Source organism: Microtus oregoni, unplaced genomic scaffold, assembly GCF_018167655.1.
Source record: "Microtus oregoni isolate MIOR12 unplaced genomic scaffold, Mior012 000048F_ref0000485, whole genome shotgun sequence".
NCBI lineage: Eukaryota > Metazoa > Chordata > Mammalia > Rodentia > Cricetidae > Microtus > Microtus oregoni.
Genome location: NW_024543222.1, coordinates 12666963 through 12679840, shown reverse-complemented (window position 1 = coordinate 12679840; position 12878 = coordinate 12666963).

The window sequence follows — 12878 nt, the reverse complement described above, 5'->3', positions numbered from 1 at the left end:
CCAGAAGAGGGAATCAGAGTCTCTGGAACCAGAGTTACATTCGGTTATGAGCCATCTCGTGGGTGTTGAATCAAACCTGTGTCTCCTGGAAGGGCAGACCACTTAACCACTGAGCCATCTCTTCAGTGCTGCTAACCCAATCCCCAGCACACCTTCTTAATTAAGAATAAAATTTTGCCCTGTCCTGTCTGGTGACCTGGTTCAATTCCTGGAACCCAGGGAAAAATTTGACTGTGGCACTTATTCCCTCTAGTCAGGAATAAGACCACAACCAGAGTTTAAAGTCAAATTTGAAGCATGCTTTAATTAAATACTGGCTAGGTCAATTTCTGAGTCCCAGAAAATGGCCATGAGTCGTGTTTTGCAGGGGCTTAAAAAGGCAAAACCCATAATTCACCAAGTTTTCCATCAGGCCCAATCAGGGGCAAGCATTCAACCTGACGTATTTCCTGCCAGCATACCTCCTGCCCACGTGTGATCAAGCACTGGTGCAGATGGAGCAAACAAACAGGACAAAAAGGAACTTATTCTTAAATGTCTTAACTGCAAAAAATAAAAATAAAAAAAAAATAAAAAGAAAGAAGAATAGCCAGGCAGTGGTGGCGCACGCCTTTAATCCCAGCACTCGGGAGGCAGAGGCAGGCGGATCTCTGTGAGTTCGAGACCATCCTGGTCTACAAGAACTAGTTCCAGGACAGGCTCCAAAACCACAGAGAAACCCTGTCTCAGGGGCTGGAGAGATGGCTCAGAGGTTAAGAGCATTGCCTGCTCTTCCAAAGGTCCTGAGTTCAATTCCCAGCAACCACATGGTGGCTCACAACCATCTGTAATGAGGTCTGGTGACCTCTTCTGGCCTGCAGGCATACACACAGACAGAATATTGTATACATAATAAATAAATAAATATTTTTTAAAAAATTAAAAAAAAAGAAACCCTGTCTCGAAAAACCAAAAAAAAAAAAAGTCTTAACTGCAAACAGATCCCTTTACCTACAAAGTCTGTTTTTCCCCCAGTTTCCGTCTCATACATCCCCACCCTCACACAATCGTGCACGTACACAACAGTGACAGATAAACTGTTTAAAAAAGGAATACCAGCCGGGCGACGGTGGCACAAGCCTTTAGTCCCAGCACTCGGGAAGCAGAGACAGGTGGATCTCTGTTCAAGGCCAGCCTGGTCTACAGAGCAAGTTCCAGGACAGGCTCCAAAGCCACAGAGAAACCCTGTTTTGAAAACAAACAAACAGACAAACAAGCAAAACAAAACAAAAGAAATACCAGCTAGGAGGTGTTAGTCACTCATAGTGTTTGCCTCCCTCGTGATTCCTGTGATTCCTGACACAATTCCCATACCAGAGGGGACAATAAAAAGAACATTACACTGTGCTACTGAGGTGCCGTGGGGGGTGGAGTCTATTCAGTCAGAATTCGCAGCCCGTAAACTCTGTGGTTACTTCTCTCAGGAATGTTCCTAAAGAGGAGGTAGCATTCCGGAGTATCTTGTGAGCTCATTTCATGCCAGGGCCCAGGGCTCCTGCAGGGAGTGTGAGCGAGCACAGCAGGGCGGAGAGCTCTGTGCAGACACAAACATGGAAGAGCATCTGCTGCCACGGGCTTTGGGATCACGCTTTGCTTCCTTTTCTGTGTGTGCACGAATGACATGTGCACCTGTGTGCCAGTGTCACAGTTCTTGGGTAGAGGTCAGAGGAAGACTTTGAGTGTAGCTGTCGCTGTGTGGTCTCTGTTGTTTGTGGAACATATGGGAGGAGAGCTGCCTGTGAGCTGAGCATCCTAGGATGCTCCTGCTTCCGCCTCTCCTCTTGATAGAGGGTTCATATGTGTGCTACCACACCCAGCTTTATGTGGCTTCTGGGGATTTGAACTCTGACCTTCGTGCTTGTGTGGCAAGTACCTTATCCTCCGTACCATTACTCCAGATCTGAAGGTTTGAAAGACACTTGACTGCTAAACCTGTGTAGGCAGCGTGGTCAGCACAGTGAAGCCTCCATTCTGTTTGCCTACAATTCAAAGAAGAGTTTGGGGACAGCTTTATCTTTACACCCGATTCAACCCCTCCACCCCTCCACCATCCACTGCTGATGTACAGTGAGCCGGAGGACTGTGCTCCCCAAGATTAGCCTGCATGAGTTTCCTTCTCCCCTCCCTTCCTGGCCCTCTCATTCCATCTTGAGTTTTGTCAGTACACACCCTATCCTGAGAGACTGAGTGTGTATCCAGAGTCAGAGGGCAGCCGGGCGAGGACACTCAGTCAGCAGGACAGCAGGGATGTAATGGCCCCAGGAGCAATGCCAACTTGGATTCTTTTTCTATTGTGGCATCGATATACATTCCTCTCCTGTCCGAGCTGGAAATTCCACTGCAGGAACATCCACGCTCCGTCTGGGAAAGCTGCAGGGGAAGCTGGGAGGACAAGCATTTCTGGCTTTCTTGACACTGCGGTAATCTGGATGCTGAGCAGAGAGAATCGGACCTCAGGCCCCTCTTGGTCTACTTTGGGGCATCTTGGAAGTGCATTAATGGCTTGGTCACAAGATCAACAAATCTGGAAGAACAGTTCATTCCTAGAGTCAGGTTCTTCCCACATTTGAGTTCCTGTTTTTTGGGTTGTAACCTCTTGGGTAGGTGGGGAGAGCTGGAAAACATAAGGAGAAGCACAGTGAAAGCCAGCCATGCAGTGCGTGTTAAGTGTAAGCACCCCAGCCTTGGCTTGCTCATCCTGGGACTTCAGGCGAGTCACTGGGCCTTTCTGGATCTCAGTTACCTCCGCTACCTCTGTGGAAAGAAAGCTAACACCCACCTGGGGAAGCTTATTCCGAGAAAAGGCAAGCTAGTGTCTGGAAGATAGCTTGATGAACTGAACTGAATTGGAGACGTGAGGCAAGCCCTCTCTCAGGCCCGGATCTCAGAGTAGGGCAGACTGGTTAGCCATTGAGCTCCAGGATCCACTTGTCTCTGCCTCCCTAGCACTGGGATTGCTGGTGTACACCAAGTTGGGTCTTTCTGTGTGAGTTCTGGTGACGGATGCCTATATGGCAAGTACTTCATCAGCTGAACCATCTCCCCCATCTTCCATGTTCCATTTTAACAGGCTCATTCCAGCCTGAACATTGACAAGAGACTGCTGGGAGCAGCTGGGGAGGTTTGGCAGTAAGCCAACTGTGAGCAAATAGAGGTTCGGGCCAGGAACTCGTAGCAGAGCTGTGGCCAGGACTTAGAACTAAAACAGGAGCCGGCAGTTAAGAGTACTTGCTATTCTTTCAGAGGACCAGGGTTTGGTTCCCAGCACATGCATCAGTTGCTGCACAAATGCCCGTAGCTGCAGCTCAAGGGGATCTGCCATCCTCTTCTGATCTCTGTGGGTATCTGCACACATGCATACACAAATAAAATCTTTAAAACAAAAAATAAGCACTGGGGAGATGGCTCGGTTGTTAAAGTCTAGGCTCACAACCAAACCAAACAAAAACAAAAACAAAAACAAAAAACAAAAAAACCCCAAGACGGGTGGCACACACCTTTAATCCCAATCCCAGCACTTGGGAGGCAGAAGCAGTCTGATTTCTGTGAGTTCAAGGCCAGTCTGGTCTACAGCCAGGGCTATGTAGAGAGATCATGTTTAAAAAAAAAAACACAAACAATATTATTGTGGTGGTTTGAAGGAAAATGGCCTCCATAGGCTCAGTGAATAGCACTATAAGGAGGTGTGGTCTTGTAGGAGTAGGTGTGGCCTTGTTGGAGGAAGTATATTACTTGGGGTGGGCTTTGAAGTGTCTGATGCTCAAGCCAGATCCAATGTAGCAATATCTACCTGCTGCCTGTGGATCAAGATGTAGAACTCTCAGTTCTTTCTCCAGCATCATGTCTTCCTGCATGCTGCCATGCTTCCTACCATGACAATAATGGACTAAACAAACCTCTGAAACAGTAAGACAGCCCCAATTTAATATTCTCCTTTCTAAGAACTGCCACGATCCGATGTGTGGTGGTTGCAAATGCCTTTAATCTCAGCACTAGGGAGGCAGAGATAGGTGGATCTCTGGTCTACAAAGTAAGTTCTAGGACAGCCTGGGCTGGTACACAGAGAAACCCTCTCTCAAAACAAAACAAAACAAACAAAAACCACATGAATTGCCATGGTCATAATGTCTCTTCACAGCAATAAAAATCCTAAAACAGTTATATGTATGCTGTAGGAACTCCTTTGGCCAATAGCCTTTAAGATACTGGCCCACTTTGAGCATGGTGTCATGTGCTATAAATGAAGATGAAATGCATGTGCAGGCCTCTTGGCTGCTGCATTTGGTTCTGGTTCCCAGTGCATGCAGAGGACAGTGAAGTTCTACCTTTTCTGTGAGTTTATCTCCAAATAAATGTGCTCCGTTCTGGGCTATTGTGGAACTCTTTTGCACACCAACAAATTGGTGCCCAACATGGGTCACGGTCAAGAGAGTCAGGTTTTACAAAAGACAGCCATAAAAAGATTTAAATCGATCGAAGAACTTGTCAGAACTGATAAGCAAGGAGAGGAGGTACAGGCAAAGGATTTAGCATTGCCAGTACCTCTCAGAGTCAGAGATGACTTACCAAGAGTTTTAGCGACTTATCCTGCTATTATCTCTAAAAGCCAGGAAATATCCACTATCCAAATGGATACACAGAATGTAAATGAAAACTTACAGGTATAAAAGATCTAAAAGAAATTAAGCAATCAGTAGTATCTTATGGCATGCATTTACCATTTGTTAGGGAATTGGTAAAGACGCGGGCTTCAAACAATGAGGTTACTCCACATGATTGGCTTCAATTAGCCTCAGCAGTGCTAGAAGATGGGCCACAGCTACAGTGGAAGTGCTATTGGAGAGAGGAGGCTAAAGTCCTGGCACATTAAGGTAGTGTCAAAGGATTCAAGGTTTCCCAAGATCGAATTCTTTTTTTTTTTTTTTTTTTTCCGAGACAGGGTTTCTCTGTGGCTTTGGAGCCTGTCCTGGAACTAGCTCTGTAGACCAGGCTGGTCTCTAACTCACAAAGATCTGCCTGCCTCTGCCTCCCAAGTGCTGGGATTAAAGGCGTGCACCACCACCGCCCGGCCCCAAGATCGAATTCTTGGTGAGGGCCAGTATGCTGATCCACAGAGTCAAGCTATTTACAATGAATGCATCTTGTCCCTATGCCATACAGCAGCCTTGAAAGCTTGGTTCAGGATTCAAGAACTGGGAAGAAGAATTGAAACATATACTTAGGTCATAGAAGGCCCAAGAGAACCCTTTAGTGACTTTTTACAAAGATCAACTAAAGCTGTACAAATAGGGGTAATAGATCCAGAAGCTAGACAAGTACTTATTGAATCTCTGACTTTTTTTTTTTTTTGAGACAGGGTTTCTCTGAGTAGCTTTGGTGCCTGTCCTGGAACTAGCTCTTTAGACCATGCTGGCCTCAAACTCACAGAGATCCACCTGCATCTGCCTCCTGAGTGCTGGGATTAAAGGTGTGAGCCACTACTGCTCTGGCTTTTGAAAATGCCAAGTTAGAATGCAAAAAAATACTTGGGCCTCTAAAGGTCAAATCAGCACCAAGGGATGAATGGATCCTGCACACAGCCAATGTTGAGTCACTTGACTATAATACTGAGTCTTGGGAAGGACAAGCAATTTCCAAAGAATTGAAGAGACATCAAAATACCAAATGTTTTAATTGTGGTAGAATAGGACATCTGAGAAGGGATTGTAGACAAAGTGTTCCTAGAAATAATGTTTCCTCTGGGATGACAAAAATAGAAAGTACAAGGCAACCTATTACCATTGGGAAACTCCTTTAAAATGACTAAGAAACCTCTGTGGGTTAAACAAAGGCTTTTAACAAAAGAGAAACTGCAGGCTTTGGAGCAGCTGCTATAGGAACAACTAGACACTCAGCATATTGAAGAATCAACCAGCCCTGGAATTCTCCTGTATTTGTTGTTAAAATGAAATATGGAAAACGAAGAACAGTGACAGATCTAAGAGCTGTTAATAAGGTGATTCAACCAGTGGGCCTTCTACAACCTGGAATTCCCTTTTCTTCCCTATTCTTTTCTGTGAGTTTATCCCCAAATAAATATACTCTATTCCAGGCGATTGTGGAACTCTTTTGTGTGCCAACATTATGTATATAGAATAAATAATAGTAATACATTGCTTTTCACAAGCCACGATGAATCACTGCCCGCACACATTAGAATGGCTGCTGTTAAAGAGTCTTCTGCCAGTCTCAAACCCAGAGCAGAAATGACAAGTCCATCGACGGTGCATAGATGGGAACCCTGTGGACTACTGTGCTGAACAAGGTGGCCATTCTTCACAAAGTTAAAAACTGAATTACCAGATGGCCCAGCTAGTCCAATCAGATGGCAGCAGCAGCACTGAAACCTCTGTGGATGAGTGGATGGAGAGACATCCCGTAGAACACACAAGCGATGCAGTTTATTTTGTAACCCACCATCCCTGCTTCAAGACAGGGTCTCACCATATAGCTCAGGCTGGCCTTGAACTCTCAACTCTCCTGCCTCAGATTCCTATATGCTGTGATTCTAAGCATGCACTATAATATCTGGTTTTATTTAGTCTTAAAAAAACTTTATGTGTCTGAGTGTTTCGTCTGCATGTATGTGTGCTATATGCACTATGTGTGTGCCTGCTGCCCCTGGATGTCAGAAGAGAGTGTCTGATCCCACAGAACTGGAGTTTTGGATGGTTATGACCACTCTATAGGATCTAGGAACCAAACCAGGTTCTCTGCAAAGGCAACAAGTGTTCTTAACCTCTGAGATATCTCTGTCTCCCACTGCACTCCTAAACTCACATCAGCTGTGAAGACCTGCCAAGGACTGGGACCTGTCAATACCATCTCAGAAAGCGGAAGAGCTCACAAGGCTCCATCCTTCCCTGAGGATCTACAGCCAGGAAATAGTTGCCATTAGAGGGAGAAGCGCCTTCTTTGTGCAGCCACTGGTCAGATGCCCAGGCTCCTGTAAGCAACCCTGATGGAGTCCAATGAGTCATATACACACAGACACACACACAGGACACACACACAGACACACACACAGACACACACACAGGATACACACACAGACACACAAGACACATACAAACAGACACACAAACAGACATACACATGACACACACACAGACACACAAGACACACATACAACACACACACAAACAGACACACATAAGACATACACATGACACACACAGACACACAAGACATACACATGACACACACAGACACACAAGACACACACACACAGACACACACACAGGACACACACAGACACACAAGACACACACACAAGCAGACATACACATGACACACACACAGACACACACACAGGACACACACACACAAGACACACACACACAAACAGATACACAAACAGACATACACATGACACACACACAGACACACAAGACATACACACAACACACACACAAACAGACATACACATGACACACACACAGACACACATAAGACATACACATGACACACACACAGACACACAAGACATACACATGACATACACACACAGACATACAGATATACACACATACACAGACACACATATACAGACACATATACACAGACATACACACATACATACACAGACATACACACACACATTGGAAAGTAGAAAGAGGACTAGGAAGGAAGAAGTAGATCAGCAAGCATGGGAGCTAGAGAGAGAGGGAAATGGGGATGATTATGAAGTATATACGTACAAGCAGGGAAATGCCATAATTAAGCCCATTATTATATAATTATGTGTAATTGACACATGCTAATAAGTACACACACAAAAGGAATCCCACAAAAGGTAGCCTGAGTGGTTGGCAGAGACTGCTGGGAGGAGGAATTGATCTGCTTAGTGGGTAGACTGGTCTCAGAAGGTGAAAATTTGAAGATAGGTTGTATAGTAAAATAAATAGTTTGATGGTACTGAATTGTGTGCTTAAAATAGTTAAGACAGTAGGTTTTATGTTAAATCTACTTTGCCTAATTTTTTAGAAAAGAAAGTGACTTAAAAGTCACTTATGGGGCCGGAGAGAAGGCTCATCAGTTAAGAGCACTTGGTCCTCTTGCAAAGGACCCAGGTTTGGCTCCCAGCAGTTACTTCCTGTTGCCTGCATACCAACATGTAGTAGTTCCTTCTCTAGCACCATGTCTGCCTGCACACCACCACACACCCCGCCATGATGATGAACTAAACCTCTGAAACTGTAAGCCACCACCTCAGGGAAATGTTTTCCTCCATAAGAGTTGCCGTGGTCATGGTGTCTCTTCTCAGAAACCCCAATTAAGACAGTGACCAAACTCTGGGTCACAGCATTAACAAACTCCTCCCATGTGATGGACCTAGAATCACTCCCCAGGACTAACTACCCTGGGACTGGCTTGTGGTTTTGCCTGTGTGAGATCACCCAGATCAAGTTAGCTGACACAGGGAGACCCATTTTAATTGTGGGCGGGGTTATCCTGAACAAGGGCTCCAGGGTCTCTGGAGAAAGGGGGCTGAGCAGCGCACGCCTGTCTCTGGTTCCTGACTGTGGATGCCATGGGGCCATCTGCTCCGAGTTCCTGCTGACCTCCCCACCGCGACACCTGGCCTTAGGTTATGAGCTAAAAGGACACCTTCTATCCCTTACATGGCTTTTGTTGGAGTATGCTCTCAAGGCCACAGAGACAGGAATTAGTACAACCCAGAAGCTGCAAAATCATAAAAAAAAAAAATTGTTCCATCACGATTGCTGGTAATTTCAATTTTATTTACTTGTTAAGGTGCAGTTTTGTTTCTTTGAGGGACAGTCCCAATGGGTCTATAACTCACTATGTAGCCAAAGATGATCGTGAAATCCCAAGCCTCCTCCCTCCACCTCCCACACCTCCCAAGCACTGGGCCCTTGCTGTCCTGGAACTCACTTTGTAGACCAGGCTGGCTTCGAACTCACAGAGATCTGCCTGCCTACGCCTTGGGAGTACTCAGATTAAAGGCATGTGCCATCACTGGCTCACTGGCTGGCTACATCTTTTTTTATTATTATTATTATTTTATTATTTTGGTTTTTCTTTTTTTTTTTTTTCTTTCTTTTTTTTTTTTTTTTTTTTTTTTTTTACTTTTTCGAGACAGGGTTTCTCCGTAGCTTTGGAGCCTGTCCTGGCACTAGCTCTTGTAGACCAGGTTGGCCTCGAACTCACAGAGATCTGTCTGCCTCTGCCTCCCGAGTGCTGGGATTAAAGGCGTGCGCCACCACTTAAATTTATTTATTTATTAAAGATTTCTGTCTCTTCCCCACCACCGCTTCCCATTTCCCTCCCCCCCCAATCAAGTCCCCCTCCCTCGTCAGCCCAAAGAGCTATCAGGGTTCCCTGCCCTGTGGGAAGTCCAAGGACCACCCACCTCCATCCAGGTCTAGTAAGGTGAGCATCCAAACTGCCTAGGCTCCCACAAAGCCGATACGTGCAGTAGGATATTTTTTTGGTTTTTCGAGACAGAGTTTCTCTGTAGTTTTTGGAGCCTGTCCTGGAACTAGCTCTTGTAGACCAGCTGCCTTGAATTTACAGAGATCCTCCTGTCTCTGTCTCCTGAGTGCTGGGATTAAAGGCATGTGCCACCACCGCCTGGCCTTTTTTTTTTTTTTTTTTGGAGGCAGGGTTTCTCTATGTAGCCCTGGCTATCCTGAAATTCATTCTGTAGATCAGTCTGGCCTCGAACTCCGCCTGTCCCTGCCTCCCACGTGCTGAGATCAGAGGGAAGCCCTTTAAGTTCGGCACAGAGAGCAGAGAAGTAGAAACCCTCACGTATGCGAGGCAAATAATTACCATTTAGCTACATCTCCTGCCCCAGGATTCCTCCTTAAAGGCAGCATGGTGCTAGCTGTCTGTAATCCCAGCACTTTGGACACTGAGGTAGGAGGATCTCAAGTTTGAGGCCAGCCTAGGCTATACGGAGGGAGACGTCTCAAAACAGAAACAAAGGTATAGGTTAATTAGCAGATTAAGGCTTGGCAGTCTCCTGGCAGCCTCCAGCATCATGTGGAGCTTGCTGATTTAGTCAGGCTGCCTCACTCTCCTTCAGCTGAGTCTTCAGGTCACTGCAAGGACAAACACCACCGATGCTGAAAAGGCAGGGGTCATCCTCTCACTTTTTTTTTTTTTCTTTTTTCCAAGACCAGGTTTCTCTGTAGCTTTGGAGCCTGTCCTGGAACTACTCTGTAGACCAGGCTGGCCTCGAACTCACGGAGATCAACTTGTCCTTGGGAGGTGTTCAGTAAATACTCAGGTTGAATAACGCAGCCCCATCCCCTACCTTGCTGTCTCAGTCCCTTTCCTTTTCCAGTGTTTGAGATGGGGTCTCCCTGAGGCTGGCCTCAGACTCACTGTACAGTTAAGCCGTACTCCATGATACTTTATAGCAGTGCTAGGATCAAATGGAGAGCTTCAGGCCAGCTAGGAAAGTATTCTCCCAGGGAGGCCACACCTCTGGCTCTCTGCTTCTGACCCACCTGCCTCTGCCTCTTCAGTGCTGGGATTAAAGGAATGGGCCACTATGCCCGTCTGCAAAATTCTTTTGTGTGTCTGTGTGGAGGGTAGGAATGTGTGTGAAAGCATGCTCCTTTCTGTTTGGGGCCTTTCTAGAAGAGGGTATCTGATTCATTGGAGCTTGAGTTACAGGTGTTTGTGGCTTGTGTTACATGGCTTGTAACACGGGTATGAAAATCTGAACTAATTAAATAAAAAAACAAAACTTATAACCAAAGACAAGTTTAAAACCTAGATTACAGTCAGATGGTGTATCCCAGAACTCAGGAGGCAAAAGCTGGCAGATCTCTGTGAGGTCGAGGCCAGCCTGGTCTACAGTGTGAGCTCCAGGACAGCCAGGGCTACACAGAGAAACCCTGTCTGAAAAGCAGGGGTGGGGTGGGGGGGGGGGGAAAGTAAGTAGTTCAAAATAGGCCACTGAAATGGCCAATTAGGTACAGGCCCTCACTATGCAAGTCTGACGACCTGGGTGGATCCCTGGAACAGAGTCCTAGTATGGTCTCATGACTTCCATATTTAAATGCACTATGGCATGCAACCCCATCCCCCAAGATAAAAAGAATGTAAGAAACTTATTTGTAGTAATAAGAGCGGCGGGGCTGCGTCCCCAACACCCCAGCCGCCTGCCCGGCTAGCTTATGCCCCGAAATAATTACACGGACACTGTATTCTTTTAAACACTGCTTGGCCCATTCTCTTCTAGGCCAATTCTCACATATTAATTTAGCCCATTTCTAATTATCTGTGTATGGCACCCCAAGGTGCGCTTACCAGGAAGATTCTAGCCTATGTCCATCCTGGGTCGGAGCTTCATCCCGGGAGCGGGGCATGGCGTCTCTCTCAGGCGTCTGCTCCAGAGAGGAGAGCTGTCTAGACTGAGCTCACTTCCTCTTCCTCCCAGCGTTCTGTTCTGTTTACTCCTCCCACCTATCCTCTAACCAATAAAATGGGCCAAGGCAGTTCCTTTATTAGCCAATGACCTTCCTCCATCACTTTTTTTTTTTTTTTTGATTTTTCGAGACAGGGTTTCTCCGTAGCTTTTGGTTCCTGTCCTGGAACTAGCTCTTGTAGACCAGGCTGGCCTCGAACTCACAGAGATCCGCCTGCCTCTGCCTCCCGAGTGCTGGGATTAAAGGCGTGCGCCACCACCGCCCGGCTGCCATCACTTATTGAAAGTTAAAAAAATGTCTATGCAATGCAACCCATTTATTCTATGCTAGTAAAACAACATAACAACGTGACTGGTGACTGGAAAGTTTAGAGCACAAAACACACTCCAGACTCCAGTTACTGCTCCAGCCTGTGCTAGCTTTAGCTGTCGGCCTGGCAGAACCACGGTCCTGAGGAAGGACCCATGAGCCCAGGAACTGCTTACATCAGGTGAGCTTGGAGGCTTCTGTGGGAGGCTGTCTGATTATTAGTTGATGGAGGGACCAGCCCACAAGGCATGGCACCATGCCCAAGGCAGGTGGTCCCGAGCTACACAAGGTTAGCTAAGCATAGTCAGCATGGGCCCCTCCAGGCTCCCTGCCTGAACGCCCCTCACTGACAGACTGTTACCTGTAAGATGAAGTAAGCCCTTTCCTTCCCTAAGTCGTTTTGACTCAGAATTGTCTTTGTGCTTGTGTGGTTCACTTTCTTTCTTTCTCTTTTTAAATTATTTATTTATTATTACACAGTGTTCGGTCTGCTGGCCAGAAGAGGGAGCCAGATCAAATTACAGATGGTCGTGAGCCACCATATGGTTGCTGGGAATTGAACTCAGGACCTCTGGAAGAGCAGCCATCTCTCCAGCCCTAGTAGTTCACTTTCTGTTACACAATTCTGTTTGCACTTGAGCTCTCGTGCCCACAGAGAACATGCCTGAAGTGGTTGCTAGGCACTAAGCACTTAAACCACTGAGTTACCTCTCCAGCCCTGGCCTGTGCCTCCCCACAGCAACAGAGAAGCAAACCAGGCAGCGACCATCCAGGCCTGACCGCTGTTGGTTGCACACCTGTGCAGTAGCTACAGTCTTGTGCTTTGCCTGTGGAAGGGAAAGGCTCAATCCTTGAAGAATCAGCCTACCAGTTGCTGTCTCTGCACATCCTTATGAAATTCTTACTTAGCTCCTAAATTTAGTACCTCAACGGCAACTAGTACTTAAAGGCAATTAAAAGTCAAGTGGCCCTTCCTCTGTAATTCATGTTCTTATCTAGGGTGGTTACATTTCATCACCTACATGAAAACAATCTGGATGCTTTAATCACCAGGAATCTGCTTCCATTAATATTTATAAACCA